This window comes from Papio anubis, chromosome 1 (genome assembly GCF_008728515.1).
Source record: "Papio anubis isolate 15944 chromosome 1, Panubis1.0, whole genome shotgun sequence".
NCBI lineage: Eukaryota > Metazoa > Chordata > Mammalia > Primates > Cercopithecidae > Papio > Papio anubis.
The window spans coordinates 89,190,179-89,206,803 of NC_044976.1; the positions used below are offsets into that span (position 1 = coordinate 89,190,179).

The following is a 16,625-nucleotide window of genomic DNA, read 5'->3' on the forward strand; positions in this document are numbered from 1 at the left end:
TTTGGACTGAGGCTGTTAACTATACAAGTTGCTTTCCTGCTACTTCCTTCTGGAACAAGATGAAAATCCCCCAATAGAAACCTGCAGGGACCAAAGCTATTACTTCTATGCTGTTCAGTGCGAGGGAGAACAATAACGACAACAACAAAAAAACTTCAACCCCCCTAATTAAAATTTTTCTGATAACTTTGAACACCTTGGCATTTTAAAGATCCGGGTAGCATTTTATCGATAAGGGTTGTAACTGATACCAAATTTTACAAGTTCATTTCACCTTAACTGTCAATTGAGTTTATTTTCCTTAACCAAACAAGCCATTTCCTTAAGGTCATTTAAAAGTGAATTTCTTTCCAGCACACACCATATAGTTTGCTCATCCCTGTCTTGTTAAGGTACACCCAAAAAACAAATAGTATTACATATGTATGCATATTACAAATCATGAGGCAGTATTTCAAATTAGCACTTTATTCAACTATATCTTAGGTTAAATATTTTCTTCTAAGGTGAGAGGAGTTTTGTTTTCATAAAACTGACTAACAAATTATGTTCTTACATATAGATAGCTTAGCTTTTCTGAGATTAAGTACATTTTCAGTGAAATAAGCACGGACTGACTGAGGCTGCTTGGTGGCAGTAAGACTGTGGAGGAAAAGAGACAGTATTGTCAATGTATGTAATTTTCACCCTGAACACGGTGTGTTTGTTTTTTAATTTTCAATCTTCATCCTACATTTGCCAAGATGTCCACCTCTGCAATGGAGGGGCATATATACAGGGTTTGTGGTTTTGAAACAGCACACAACTCTGTGCTGCAAATGGCTCTGATCTAAGGTTTAGGAAAACCTGGGTGCCTGGGGCACTCCCTTGGATGCCTGCAATTCTGCAGTTCAGAGCCTCAGCCAACATGAGCCCCACAGATGAGCTCCGCAGGTGTCTTCCACTCCAGTGTGTATGGCAACATTCCTGGCAGAGGCTTGTGGGTTAGACAGTAACCCCAGCATAGCAAAAGAGCACGGAGTATGAAACGGTCCTAACTGTAGTAGTGACAGCCTCATCCTCCTGGACAAGGGAAGAAGCAAACGTCACAGATTTACCTCTTCTACACAAAACCAGTTGGTGAGGTTTTTACTTCTTTTCATTTTATGAAAACAATTAACATAGAAATTCAATACAAAATGTGTATCAAATTTAAAGACATAGAAATCAGGAAACTCAATTTTTATAATTGAGTACATATCACATTTCACATACAACACATGCCAGAATTTCCTTGTGGCAAGCGAATTCACTGAAGACCAGGAGTGCATCACATCACAATGTGGAAAACACAAATGTGACTTTCTTTTAGTCTAACTGCATACTACAGGAAATGTGGTTTCAGATCAGTGTGATCTACTTGTAAATCTAGACTTATATGTCTATACCTGCCTATGTGCAACCCAGCCTGTAAGATTCTGTTTCTAGGCTGGGCATGGTGGCTCACGCCTGTAATCCCAGCACTTTGGGAGGCTGAGGCAGGTGGATCACCTGAGGTCAGGAGTTCGAGACCAGCCTGGTCAACATGGTGAAACCCCGTCTCAGCTAAAAATACAAAATTAGCCAAGCGTGGTGGTGCATGCCTGTAATCCCAGCTACTCGGGAGGCTGAGGCAGGAGAATCACTTGAACCCAAGAGGTGGAGGTGGCAGTGAGCCGAGATTGTGCCATTGCACTGCAGCCTGGACAACAAGAGCGAAACTCCGTCTCAAAAAAAAAAAAAAAAAAAAGTGTGTATGTATGTGTGTGTGTATGTGTATGTGTATGTGTATATATATATTCTGTTTCTAAAATTAAGAAGACAAAAGTATTTACTTAGTTACTCATTTTTTTTTTCTCACCATGGGCTTTGGGCGAGCTGTTTTTCTGCTGTCCTAAAAGTTTTTCCCAAGTCTCTCTAGGGCCAGGAAATAAACACAAATTTGATCTGAGATGCTAATGGAAACTTTCTGCTTGGGATCTGCCTACAGACCACCTTTCCCATATTGAAACTAACACACTTCTGCTACACACTCCTGCTGCAGGAAGAGCAGTAGGCATTCGGGTACAGCAAAGAATTCTGTGGAATAAGGGTGGAAGTAGTGGGGATGAGGGGGTGGGGAGATCATAAATATATAACATATACATAACAAGAGATAACAGGAGAGAATGCAGAACCAGAGTCTGTTCCCAGTATTTAAAGAGAACCTCCCCCAATTCCTTCTCAAGTCCTGACCACAGGGAGCAGGTCCTCATAGCTCACACCTATTTTCTGGAGAGCACAAAGGCTGAGGGCATCATTCAGATTCTGGTGACCTGCAACTAATATCAATCCTTTGTGGAATGGGAAGTTCTGTCCGAACCCTGAAAACAAAATAGAATTGTAGTCTCCTAAGCAGGCAGTCACTGCCTCCAAACCTCTGGGCCCAGAATCTTGAAGAAGAAGCTTCCAAATTTCGCCAAGATGGCTCAGCAGGCTGGGCGCGATGGCTCACGACCGTAATCCCAGCACTTTGGGAGGCTGAGGTGGGCAGATCACTTGAGGTCAGGAGTTTGAGAACAGTCTGACCAACATGGTGAAACCTGGTCTCTATTAAAAATACAAAAAAAAAAAAAACAAAAAAAAAAACATTAGCCCAGTGTTGTGGCAGGCACCTATAATCCCAGCTGCTCAGGAGGCTGAGGCATGAGAATCACTTGAACCCGGGAGTTGGAGGTTGCAGTGCGCTGAGATCACGCCACTGCACTCCAGCCTGGGTGACAGAGCGAGACCCTGTCAAAAAAAACAAACAAACAAACAAACAAAAAAAACAGATGGCTCAGCAAACTGAAAGTGGCTGCATCTGAGAAAAAGGAAACTTGGCGCTGAGCATGGGTGTGTGGGAGGAGGAAGGATAGTGGTCAGGGCCTGATTGTATCTGCAGACTGTTACCTATACAGGTGGAATTCGATGACTAAGAACATTTCCTGGGGTTTCTCCAGCAAGTTTTGGCTATTTCTTGAGGCCCCTTTCCCTAGGTTTTGGAATTTCACGTAAACCTGGGAACTTTGCCCCACCCTCCGACATCTTTTTCTACGGGAAAAGAGAAATCTCTGGCTAGGGGAAGTTAACCTTTATTTTAAAGTATGTGAACAATCCCCATCTCCTTGAAAGGCCTGAAGAGAAATTCAGTAGAGTGGCATTTTCCTGCTTTCTGAACACATCACCTACCAATTTACTCAGGGTGCTGCAGTGGAGGCGGCCAAATACCACCTGAGATAAGAGAAAGGAAATATAATCCTACAACAGAAGTTGAACAAACAAGTATTATTCCAGCCTCTCCTTCCCTATCCTGTCCCTCCCTCTGACTCTAGGAATAAGTCACCAGAGTCCCCTAGAAGATTCTTGAGTTTCTGCTCTTAAACGGCTCCTTTTCCAAGGAGGAATGAGGTCTGTTTTCTGATGTTGGGGCCTCAGATACTCTGTGATTACAACTTAATTTTGTCGTTGCTTCTTTTCAAAGATTATTTGGAATGAATTGTTTCTTTTGTTTACTATCCAACAAACGACCTCTGCTAATCTTATATTTTATCTCCCTAACATATGGAAAAGCTATTTATTCTAGCCAATCACAATAAAGTGAAGAAAACCCCATTTTATGGAAAGGTATATATCACTAGTCTGTTGATCATTAAAGATATGATTACCAGTGAAAACCCTCTGAAGGTGGCACATTTATGCTTCCAGGAACAGATGGGGACACGCATTTTCCTTGCAAATACTTTTGAAATTGCTCTACTGGTAGCAGTATAAAAATGATATACAGATGCCAGGGCCGGCATGGCCAGGATGAGTGCGCCAGATTTACACAGTAAAGCCTTCACACGCGGGCTGTCAGTTTTGATTGATCTCTACTATACCTCAGGAACTTGTTGACTAGGTAGGGAAACAGTGCAAATAATTCACTGCAGCAAGTCAGATAATTCACACAACCAATTGGTCTGCTTCACTTTCTGGCTGTGACATACGAGCCTTCCCTACAAAGATGCATCATTTTCCAGCTTGCGCAATATTCAATGTCAGGGAAGAAAAGGTATTAAAGCCACACAAAAGGAGTCCGACTATTGCAGAACAAGAAGTTATTTTGGTAATGGGGGCCAGATCCCACTCTACTCCAAGTCCTCCCAGAGCTTTCAGACCCAATTGTCATTATCATATTGATTAAAAAAAAAAAGTTCATCATAGTGCAATTTTAGGTTTAACGCCAACAGATCGGGAAAGAGCAAAGAATTATCCCACAAAAGCACAACATTCTTACCGCAGGGACGTTTCCCTGTTCCAGTTCATTGATGGAGTTGATTAAGTTTAAATGAAGCAGACACTGGATAAAAGTAAGGGTATTGACCACTGGGCACCGAGATCCGTGCTTGAAAGGACCTGATACATGCAGAAAAGCAAGATTTGCTAAATGCTCTAATCTTCAATCAAATCTTACATCAATACAGACAAAGTTTGGTAATGAGAGATTCAATGAAGCATGCGGGAGAAAGAATTAATCCTCTTGGTCTAAACTGGCTTCAACTTTGAAGCTTGCTCCGAAGGAAAGACAGTTATCTAAATGCTAAATAAGAAACTTATTGTACTTTTCATGGCATGCTAATCTTTTGTCTATTTCATCTCTATTATGTGTATGCTCATAGATTGCAGTTGTCATGGTGATGATATCTAGTCATGCTCGGGGGATGGTGGTGAGAAGCCGGCGCGGAGGTGGAAAAGACCCCCACGCAATCCACAGTACAAAAAAAAAAAAAGACAGAGAGAGGGGAGAGAAGTAGGCGGGGACCGGACCCCTCCTGGGCTCTTCCCGCCAGGCCTAGGCTCTGCTCAAGTCAGGGTCCTAGGGAGGAATGGGCCTCCTGCACTTGGAACAGGGTAGTGAGGCGACCTCAGCGAGGCGAGCAGCATTCGGTAGTGGTAGTGGAGAGGGGGTCGGGCATCCGTCCCACCTCAACTCCATTTCCTCATAAAGGTTTCCAGCTTTTAGTCCGTAGGCTCCTCCCTCCCCATAGCGGCCCTTTCCCCCCACAGAGCTGCTGGATAGAAGGGACTGTTGGAGAGGGGACCGAGAGAAGAAAGGGATCGAACACTTCACTTGTGGACAGGTTCTGCCTGGCTGTGTCAGGGCGGGAAGGTGAATCTTCTGTTCCTGACTGCCAGAGGGGCATGAATACTGAGAAGAGTGGCCCATGCAGCCCTGGCAGGAGGTGGAAGCTATAGGGTCACCCGGGGCCTTGGCGACCAAAGGTGACCCTGGGCCCTTTATGTGTTTTACAAAAGTTGCCAAATTAAGACAGGATTATAACTGCTCGAGTCCTTGTCAGGGCTGAAAGGTTGGGAGCCTCAAATATGCCCCAGCAGTGTTGATGAAAAGCTTAAAAAGTAATAAAAGGGAGAAAAGAGCGAGGAAAGTAACATGTATAACTCTTATTAAAGAGAAGAGCCACACAGAGGTTGTGAACTTGAATCACTGTTTGAACTTTAATTTGTTCATTAACAGGATTTGCCCCTCACTGTGAATGTTATTACTTCCCTTTGCCACTCAGCAACAACTCTGGGCATAATAAAAGAGTCTGGCAAAAAGTTAAACGCCTGGTAATTAATTCATTTAATTGAAAAAAGGGGGAAGAGAGAAAGAGAGGTCCCAATGCAAAAGCAGAAGGCAGAGAGGTTGGAGAAGGGGGTAAGGCTGAAATCTCCATGGAGGCCCTCTCCAAGGCCCACCACCTGTAGGCAAGAGGAGGCTTGGTCTCTGATGAGGTATCTTTAGAAAAATTAATGCCAGCAGCCCCTGAGGACCCTCTTCCCAATGGCATCTGCCCCTGGTCCAAACCCCCTGGCCAGGCTTTCAGCCAGGGGCTAGTTTGGATGATCTGTTAGGGTGGCATGGATACCAGAAATCCAAAACCAATAGATATCCATAAACTCTTCCATTAAAAAGTGAAGAGATGTCTTTTGCTTTCTCCTCTCCCTTCCCTTCGATCAGGTTTCTTATACAGTCTTCTCTTTCTAGGCTGCAATGAAAAGGACTGTCAGTAGCCTGATATAATCTGCATGTTTGCATCTTAATCAGCCTCATACATCATGCTTTCTTTCCTTCCCCTACCCCAGCAGATGATTTAAATAAACTCAGGAGACGAGAAATGAAATGAACACTCCTTGCTCCTCCTGCTCGAAGCACTAGGACTAAGCCAGCTGGCTTTTCCTCCAACCTTACAGGGCCTACCTTTTTCTTAGTCACTTATCTTCTTTCTGTGTTTGTCAACCACTGCACACAAAATTCTTTCATGTACATCTTCCTTCCAAGGGAAGCAATGCACTATTCAGGCACCCCAGAGCTATTGGCAGGATGTTGCCCTTGCAGCCAAATAAGAGAACAGCAAAGTTCAGGAAATCAGAGGTAGGTCAGTTATCCTTTCCTATTTAATATGTTTAAGGCTTACCACAGTTAGGATTTCCGAACGTTTTAAAAACCAGTGTCCATATACATAATCAGTGTGATTTTCCTTAAAATACAATTATCTACCATGTATTCTCCCATTACAAAACTACTAAAGACAAAAAAAGAGAAAGGTAGAAAATGCGAGACTTTATACATTAATTCCTAGTATCTAAAACTATTTCCTAGGTTTGTTTTTTAACTAAATCACTTCTAAACCCCAGGAGAGAACAGAATTTCATTATTACCAAATAAATAAAATCATCAACATTACTATTTTGCTGGCAGCATCCTCGCCCTTTGCCCCAACCCCTCTTGGTATTGCAATCCTAACTGCAAACTCTGTACAGCGATAAATGATCTGTACTTGTGTCTTCCTGAAAATTAGTGGTTGGAAGACACTCGATTTGTATTAATAAATAGGAAGTGGGAAGGGGCTTTTAAAAGGGGCTATTTTATAAGCTGAAGCAAATTATAGGGTTTATTTAGCATCAGAGTTACTTCTCACCTTTTATTGTCCTGGGATACTGAGTGAACTCCTTTTCCAAAATTGTGGGTCTATCCTAGTTTTATTGTGGACAATTAATAATTGTCCTAAATATTAGGAGTCTACAAACAAAACAAACAACAAAGCTCCCCCCTACTCCACACTGCTGAGCCCTAAACTGCTTTTATGAATGTAACTTTAAAAAGACCACATCAACCAGGTCTACTAACCCTTCCACTATCCTAATCTAGACTCTGATCACTTTACACATGAAGGAGTGAGTTTCTTCCTTCCTCCAATACAGCTTTCAGAGTGCCTTAAGATTAACTATCCTAAACCCCTACTTTGCCTTGGTAGTTCTGATTGCCTATAACAGCCCCAGCTTGTTCTTTTTCTCTTTTTTTTTTTTTTTTTTTTTTGAGACAGAGTTTCGCTCTTGTTGCCCAGGATGGAGTGCAATGGCGCGATCTTGGCTTACTGCAACCTCTGCCTCCCAGGTTCAAGCAATTCTCCTGCCTCAGCCTCCCAAGCAGCTGGGATTAACAGGCATGCACCACCACGCCCGGCTAACTTTGTATTTTTAGCAGAGACGGGGTTTCTCCATACTGAGGCTGAGGTCTTGAACTCCTGACCTCAGGTTATCCACCCGCCTCGGCCTCCCAAAGTGCTGGGATTACAGGCGTGAGCCACCGTGCCCGGCCAGCCCCAGCTTCTTAAATTGACTTTCAAGCCTGCTTCCTAGCCTCCCCATAGGTATTAATTAGCTGTTCCTGGTGTGTTTTCCACTACTAGCCTACACAAGGCCAGACAGCTCTTCAGGCAGACAGCTCTCTCTTTGTCCCCTGAAAACATCACGTGAACTGTCTTTATTTTACTGAAGATGTCAGGCACCGTGTTAGGCATTACAAATATTATCTTATTTAATCCCTTCAATTTAAGAGATGGGTATAATTACACCCATTTTAAGGCTGTAGAAGGCTAAAGAAGTTAAGGTTCTTGTCCAACTAAGGTCTCACAGCAGCGCTAGGATTCTTACATCTGGCTCAAAAGCTGGTATACTTTCCACTCCGGCATACTTTCACCCCTGCTGTGCGTGTGCTGTGTGTTCTGATCCCTCCTTCCTCTTGCCATCTGGGATCATTTCTCAATTTCACTCTATATATCTGACTCCTGTCCAGTCTGCAAATCCAGAGAGTAACTCCTACCTCTGTCCTGAAACCTCTCAACCATCATCTTAGTCCTTGGCAGACTGCTGAATTTATCATCTGCAGCACTCACTTGGTGCTCCCATTTTCTGCCTTGTATTGTCAGTTTTATTTTTATTCAGTCCCTTCCAACCAAACTGAAAGCTCCTTGAAGATGGGCATTTGCCTTATATTTCTTTATTTTCCTCCCCGACTCCCCGGAGCCTAATATTACAACTCCCATTTGTCATACACTTACCTCGTGCACACTAATCCTTAGAAGTGAGCACTATTATTACTGCCATTTCACAGATAAAGAAACTGAGACTCAGAGAAATGAAAAAATTTGCCCAACCCACTAAGCTGGTAAGCAGATCAGATATTCAAACACATACTGCCTGAATCAAATGCCCCTTTTCCTTTGTCACTGTACTGTCCTGGCTCACATACATGGTGCCTCACACAGTGTGAACTTACAAAGCATCCCTGTATGGAGGATACTCAACAAGCCTCCGGAAAACATCCCTCTAACATGACTTCAGAGAAGGGACATTGTTTTCACTTCTCATGAGGTGAAATCCGGCAACTCAACAGAAGAAAGGATGAGTATATACCTACCTGAGGACACCCACATCCACTTCCCCCTCCTCTCTAGGAGCCACGCTTCATGTTGTTGGGAGCCAATGATGCTGTCTATATCTATACAGGGGTTTCTGTAAGGTAGGGAGGCAAACTGCCTTTCCCCCTTAATCCTCTGTACCTTTTAAATACACAGAGGAAAGAAGGAGAAAATTAAACTGTTAATTTTTGTTTTAATGGTCTGCAGGGTCCAGGGAGGTGGGGTCCTGCTATGTCTGCAACAGAAATGAATTGCTACTATGGGAAGAATAACAATTGTTTTTTAAAAAATGTTCATAACTGACCGATTAAGCCAGTCTGTAGAACTCAAGTCAGCTCCTTCTTCTCCTTTAAGGCATGAACATGGCAATGGGGATTAATGAAATCTCTATGAAAAGAAGGACCATTGGGAGTACAATAATCGAGGCCTAGGAGTCTGGTCAATTTTCTCCACAAGGAAAGATTGTCCTTTCAGTGCCACTGCTGCAGAACTGAGCTGGATAGTATAAAGGGGGCTATCTTAAGGTTACTTTATACACAACAGGTCTTCAGGAAACTAAAACCAAAATCTCTTGCAATGGCAACAGGGTACTTCCTATGAATCTGAAAAAGGAGGAGTAATCACTATATTATCTATTTGTCTTTAGTATCCATGCTAAAACTATTCTCTTCTCCCAAGTTCCCACGGGTGGGTTTCTATCTTTATATTTTGGTTCATATATTTGGACAACTCCAGGGCTACAAGCATTATCTTTACCTATAAAACCTGCATTGTAGCACAGAAAATCCCGCACATGCACAGCAAGTGTTTCATTTACTTTACCTCAGATGAGGTACAAACTACCCTGCAAAGTAGACTAGTAGATATTACTATTATATACATTTTGCCTATGACAAAAACTAAAATTTGCCTCAAGAAACATAATTGGGACTGATAAACCTAGTTCCCACTCCCGGTCCAGGACTCTTTCTACCACTTCTCAATTATCATGGCAATTCTCTACCTTTTCTGTACTCTGGATTGACACGTGAATTTTGGAATCTAATGACAGGAACCTCTCTCTATGAAAGAGATGGACTTCTAACTATACCCACCAGGCTTCTATCACAACTACCTGGACCACACTGAAAACAGCCCTCTCCCCACTCCTGAAGCAATAAATACTATACACAAAATTTAATATTTAGACTCAGATTTTAAAATATTTGGATGAACTCTTAAATCAATAGAAGATGGGCAGTCATGGCTGGGCACAGTGGTTCATGTCTGTGATCCCAGCACTTTGGGAGGCTGAGACAGGAGTATTGCTTGAGGTCAGGAGTTCAAGAACAGCCTGGGCAACATGGCAAAACCCTGTCTCTACCAGAAATACAAAAAATTAGCCAGGCGTGGTGGCACACGGCTGAGGTTCCAATTACTTGGGGGCCAAGGTAGGAGGATGACTTGAGTCTGGGAGGTGGAGGTTGCAGGGAGCTGAGATCACGCCACTGCAGCACTTCCAGCCTGGGTGACAGAGTGAGACCGTATCTTTAAAAAAAAAAAAAAAAAAAAAAAAAAAAAAAAGATGGGTAGTCATGATGGTTAGGCTACCCATTTCAAAAGGAAGGCTAAAATCACTGTTACTTCTTTTTCCACAGTTACTATTTATGTACAGTTTGCCAGATAACTGATACTCCCTTATGCCCCTAATTTTATTTTTTTCTTTGTTTTTTAGATAGAGTCTCACTCTGTCGCCCAGAGTGGAGTGCAGTGGCACAGTCTCAGCTCACTGCAACCTCAACCTCCCGGATTCAAGTGATTCTCCTGCCTCAGCCTCGCGAGTAGCTGGGATGACAGATGTGTGTCACCATGTCCAGCTAATTTTTGTATTTTTAGTAGAGACGGGGTTTTACCATGTTGGCCAGGCTGGTCTGAAACTCCTGACTTTAGGTGATCCATCTGTGTTGGCCTCCCAAAGTGCTGGGATTACAGGCATGAGCCACCGCACCCGGCACCTAACATACATTTTAAGAGTCATTCTGTCTACCTAATGGACAAGCAGTCCAGTGTCTTTCCCTAGAAAAGATCTAGAATTCGGTCTGTCCACCTTGTTCACTGACCTTTTTAATTAGGTGTATAATGCTGGTATCCAGGGCCCAGCAGGTTTTCCCTTCCCCAATGTCTGGACAATACCCAAGTTCATCAAAGTAGAAACAGGACTCAGTTCCAGACTTTATACCTGGCTGAAAGAATGATATTCTTTTTGTCTCAGCTCAATCTTGGTTAATCTCCATATGCAATCTAATTCTGGAGTGAAAGAGAGGAATGACTCTACTTGTTGCTTTGGGACTGCTGCCCTATTTCTTTGTCTGCTGGCTGACCTTCCCTATGTGAGAGCATCAGCATTTGCAACATTGGGTTTAAGCAGGAAAGCTCTTTCATCTTTGTCCATTGACCTTGATCTCTCCTGATCATTATGGTCTGGATTCTTGCTAATCACTAACGATCCCTTGGCCCTCTATATTAGACTTGAACTGTTAGGAAAATTCCTACTCAGCTAATTACATTCTTTCTGCTTTTCTTGGTTTTCCGTATAGTCTCAGCTGGAGTTGAATTTGAATTATTTCCTCCAATTTTAAATTGTTTGCTGTTTTTTGGAAAGCAATGGCAAGTTGTTCCCTCAGATGAATACAACTAATTATAATTTAAAAGCCCCATGACTAACCTCTTTCTCCCCCATCCCTCTCTTTTCCTTGGATGACTTTCTATACCATCTCCCAAATTCTGGCCTTGAATATTATAATAAGAGCTTAATTCACTGGGCTAGGAGTTTCATGATTCTGTATTTTGTATAGCAGGTAGAATATTATTAGAATATTATTAACTTAAAACAATATGGTGGTTCCACTACATATATGCTTTTGAGTCTGTATTTATAATCGACTACTAAAAATGACAAGTGTTTTACCTCACAGGTTAGACCTCACCCATAGGCTAAGAGAAGGTGAAGTTTTTTGTAATAGTCAAAGCCTTGCTCACCAAATAGAATACAAGTTAGGTTTGATTTCTGATATGAGTATGCTTCTTTAATATTTCAAGGAATATGGAATGCCAATCCTCTGGAATTATATAGGGCAACCCTAATTGTAGCCTTGACTGTTTCCCACCCAATTTCATATTCTAGAACCTAGCTTTTTAAATCATACCAAAATTATGCACTCAAAAAATTTAGAATCAACCAACCAAACTCTTGACAATATAACTTTTTGAAGTAATATCTCTTCATCATGCATACCAATACACTATACATGTATATGATTGTTAAGTCAGTAATTCATTGACAATCAAAGATAATGTGTAGCACTTTTCTTAAGGCTGTCCTTTGGCAGCTACTCTTATTCCAGTGGTGCTGCCATATGTTAGTACGATGACTTTAGAAATAGTTAAAAAGTCATTGAGGGAAGCCATCTAATTTTCTTTCAGTTTGTTTGGACCCCAAATTAAATTATCCTGACTTGACCACCCACCTTATTCTTCAGGGCACTGAAGGATGCTAAAGGAAGACGGCTTGCCACCTCCCAGGCTCTTAAACCAGATGTGCTGTGGGTTTTGAAAGCAGTGCCCAATAAAGAGCTCCAGAAACGTTTTGAGCAATGGCAGCAATGGAAGCACCCACACAATAAGTGACAGCCTTCCAAGATGACTTGATAGATAACACACTAAAATGTTTGTGTAAGTTCAGGTGTAGTTGTTAACACGCAGACATTAGTTAGATCTTGGTTATACAGTTTCAGTCCTCTAGCTGAGAGTTAGGGACAAAATTATTCCTAACATATTGTACTTCAAAAAATGGTACATCCTTTAGATGCATCTTGCAGATTTCACACAAAATGTTTTAATATTTAAGGATCTAGATATTGTTTTGAATGATTTCAAGCATTATCCAAGAAAAATGAAAACTATAACTGAGATAAACATATTGAATATGTTTTTATATTTTTATTAAACCAATTAATTTTAACCAGGTGTATCTATGACTACTTGGGATGCATTTTGTTTACTTAATTGTAGACAATTCTGACTTAAGATTGGGGGAAAAAAAGGTACTGTATGTGGTCTTGATTTTAACTAGAAATATAGTGCTTTCAACTCAAATGAAACCAGCCTGTCCAGTATACCAAATTATACCAAATAAGGATCAAGACCTTTTAAGGATTATTTTGCATTCTAAAGTGATTAAAAGAATATCCCCTTCAATCATGTATGTCCTTTAAACTTTGCTTAATGAGTTTTAAAGGAGAAAAAAAAAAAACAAAACCATGGTACTGCTGGTACAGTGAATATGGCACAATCTGGAGAAAGCTTTCTGATTCTTAATTTATTTTTTTCCCTTGACTTTCTACTTAAAGGTAATCAATACAATTTTGCATTTGTATCAAAGAAAGTCTACAGTTTTTAACCCTTTCATAATAATGTTCCTCGAGTTTCTTGGAGCCAGGAGAAAATATACATATTTTAGTTACATTTCAACAATTACTTATAGGGATCATGTTCAATGGCAAAGTGAAATGGAGGGCCTATAATAGATAATGAACAAATACTTATTGAATGGATGGATGGAGGAAAAGAAAATTGTATCTTGGGCCACATACGGAGTTCAATTAACTCCCACAGATTAGCCTCCCAAAGTATTTGGTCCATGTAAATACAACTTCTGGCTATCATATAATGTTAAGCCTAAAGCATCTGCTTAAATTTGGACTTGATTTTTCCAATTATTCCAGTTTTATAAAATGTTTGGTCTCATAAATAGAGCTCTCTCACTAACTTACTTAGACTACTTGGTTACATACCATCTCTGTTCCTCAGTTTATCACAGAATGGAAATAAGACAAAACCTCCTCCTTCCTATAGGGACTTTTTTGAGTACATTGATAAATACCTACAAAATGATAAATACTTCTTTCAACATTTGCACGATGTTAACTAAACACAAATATTTTTAGTGTGTGAATTAAAATGCCTCTTTTACTGATGGCCTCAGATGTTTCCTTGTGAGATACCGTGTCAATAACTGTTTTATATATTATCTGTCCTTCCAGAACGCACTGACATCACACTTCCTAATAGCTTGGTATGATGACTGCTGTCAAAATCGCCTGTATGGAACCATCCCTGACCTGGACTGACATCATGTATTAGCGTGACAGAGACTAAAAAGCTAAGAACCGCCGTGCGAGGGCCGGCTTTGGGCACCAGGGATGGGGCTACGCTACACGTGAAGGGCCTCAGTCCTCGGGTTTTAATTTAGGAAGGGAATGAAAGCTGGAGGTCTCGTGGGCGGAACTGGAGGCGGCCAGATAGGCAAGAATCCGCAACCAGGAGTAGGGACATTTTTTCTTCAAATTCCAATCCCATCCAGCGATAGACAGGCGCCTGGGTCTCCCTCCTCTACGACCACCACACAACGGCACACACTTTTGCTGGAAACTGAAATCCAAGAGAGAGGCCGTCTCTGAGGCAGGCTGGGGCCCAGGCCGGCCGCGGGGAGGGGCAGGGTCCAGCCACCTCGGCGTGGCCTTGAGCGCTCCGAGGTCAGGGGCCGTCGTTCTCGCCGCGCTCCACAGCGCGTCACCCGCTGCCCTTGCGACCCCCGGGCGACCTCGGCATTGCCTCGCTGCGCCGTCTCGCCGGGCCAGCCCTCTCCAAGCCCTCTCCTGAGGTTTGCGGCGGGCATAGCTCCCTCCAGACTGGGTCTCTCCACTAGCCTCCTCCCCGACTGCAGCGTGGGAACCAGGGCTATCCGAGTCACGAGCCCCAAGTGCACACAAAGCCCCCAAAGGGGCCACGGCGCCTCCACGCCTCGCTACCCCCAGCTCCAGGAGCGCAAACGCAGCGCCCTGGGTCACCGCGTCTGCCCTGCGGAGCAGCCCCGCTGAGGGGAAGCCTCGGGCAGGAGGTGCGGCCCCGCGCACGCGAGCATCCCCGCCCCAAGCAGGGCCCTCTGCCCGAGGGAGACTCTCACCTCAAATAAACGGGCGCTGCCGCCTGCAGGGGGAGGACAGCGGGCTGAGAATACTCACGCTGGGCCCAGCCGCGCGGGGACTTCACTGGGAACCACGCGCGGGCTCGCGCCGGGGAGCGGTGCCCCAGCCTGCAGCCCAGCGCCCGCCCCAGCGCCGCCTCCTCGGAAGGGAGGCCTCTACCGTCCAGCCGCGGACCTGCAGCCGCCGCGGGCGACGCTGCCCCGCCCCCGGCCCCGCCCCTCGGCCCCTCCCCGCCCTGCTGGCCTCCTTTTCCCCTGACCCCTCCCTCCGCTCCTCAACGCCCGCCGGGTGCAATCTGTTCTCTCCGGGAGACGAACGCGAAGCGACGTGGAAACCCTTCCACCAAAATGAGCTGTGATATCCTTTTGATGGCTATAATTTATTCCAAATCGTCCCTGGACTGAAACGATCAATTAGCAGCCCGAAACGCACTGTGAAGTAAATTGTCACACTCTCTATTACAGGATGGTTATCATATATTTATAAGGTGTGTTTTCTGCAATCAGAACCAACAAGGTGTTGAGCGATCAGTCATAAACGCACTTCTTCAAAAAGAGAAGGAGAGAAGCTCAGCATTGTGTGGCGGGGGAATAATCCTCATGACAGTTCTCTCCCCACCCAGTGATGTTTTGTCTTGGCACCTGGGAAGTGCAGTGAGGGCTGGAGCTCTGGACGGACTCTCTTCGCCACGCGTGCCCCTGGAAGCAGGGTCCTTGTGAACTACGGAGAGACCCCAGAGGAGAGACTTCCTTATTGTATAAACACAAATCAGTCGTAAGGGCCGCTCCCTCTGTCTTTCTGTCTTCTCTGGTATCCACCAAAATCATATCTTACTCTTTGCTTCTAAGCTTCTAACAGAATGTTTGCATCCTACACTTAATCATAAGTATTTTTCCTTCTTCCTCAGGTCTCAAGGTGTTGACCTCCTCTCTCGCTATTTAATTGATGATGTTCGGTAGAAATTATGTCTGGGTGATATGAAGTTTACCCACAGAGAGAACCCTGCTTTCTGAATTGAAATCCCCAGCAGAACTCTTCCATCATTCATAAACGAGATAGCCCAAAGTTCTAAGAAAGTAATAAACGCCAATTTAGGCCAGGCACCGTGGCTCATGCCTGTTATCCCAGCACTTTGGGAGGCCAAGGCGGGCGGATCACTTGAGGTCAGGAGTTGAAGACCAGCCTGGTCAACATGGTGAAACCCCTTCTCTACTAAAAATACAAAAAATTAGCCGGGTGTGGTGGTGCGTGCCTGTGATCCCAGATATTTGGGAGGCTGGGGCAGGAGAATCTCTTGAGCCAGGGAGGTGGAGGTTGCAGTGAGCTGAGATCATGCCACTGCACTGCACTCCAGCCTCCGCCACAGAGTGAGACTCTGTCTCAAAAAAAAAAAAAAAAAAAAAAAAAAGACTGATTCAGCCTGGTATCTGTTTTGACTGGACCAGGCCATGGAGACGTTGTTATTTTCCTTCTCAGTGGTCAGGAACATACATCTGGAACTTCTGAGTTTTTCCCCTTACAAACTTTCATCAGATAGTCATCCATGAAACCACCTATCAATCATTTTTAGAAGGGTTCTAGTTTGCATCCAATTGATATTCCTTTTGCTTGAAAAACATAGCTTTAGAGCCTACACTACTGATGTGACCCCATGACTTTTGCATGGGAGGGCTTATCTGCAATGCCAAACCTTAAAGAATGGGGAGAAAGGAAATCTGGTTGGACATTTGAGCTGTGGAGGCAGCTGTTGCCATTGGCCTTTCAACCCCACCTCCCAGCATAAATGAAGTACCACACTCCTCTGTCAGAAAGCAAT

The 16,625-nt window shown here is 43.5% G+C and overlaps 1 long non-coding RNA gene across 1 annotated transcript in view; it reads right to left on the reverse strand.

Moving 5' to 3' along the window:
• Positions 1–14,937, reverse strand: part of LOC101026024 — a 22,266-nt gene extending 7,329 nt beyond the window's left edge. The window contains exon 1 of the long non-coding RNA XR_002524530.2: positions 14,788–14,937. This is a non-coding gene — a long non-coding RNA (uncharacterized LOC101026024). The remainder of the gene's footprint in view (positions 1–14,787) is intronic.
• Between the last annotated feature and the right edge of the window lie 1,688 nt (positions 14,938–16,625).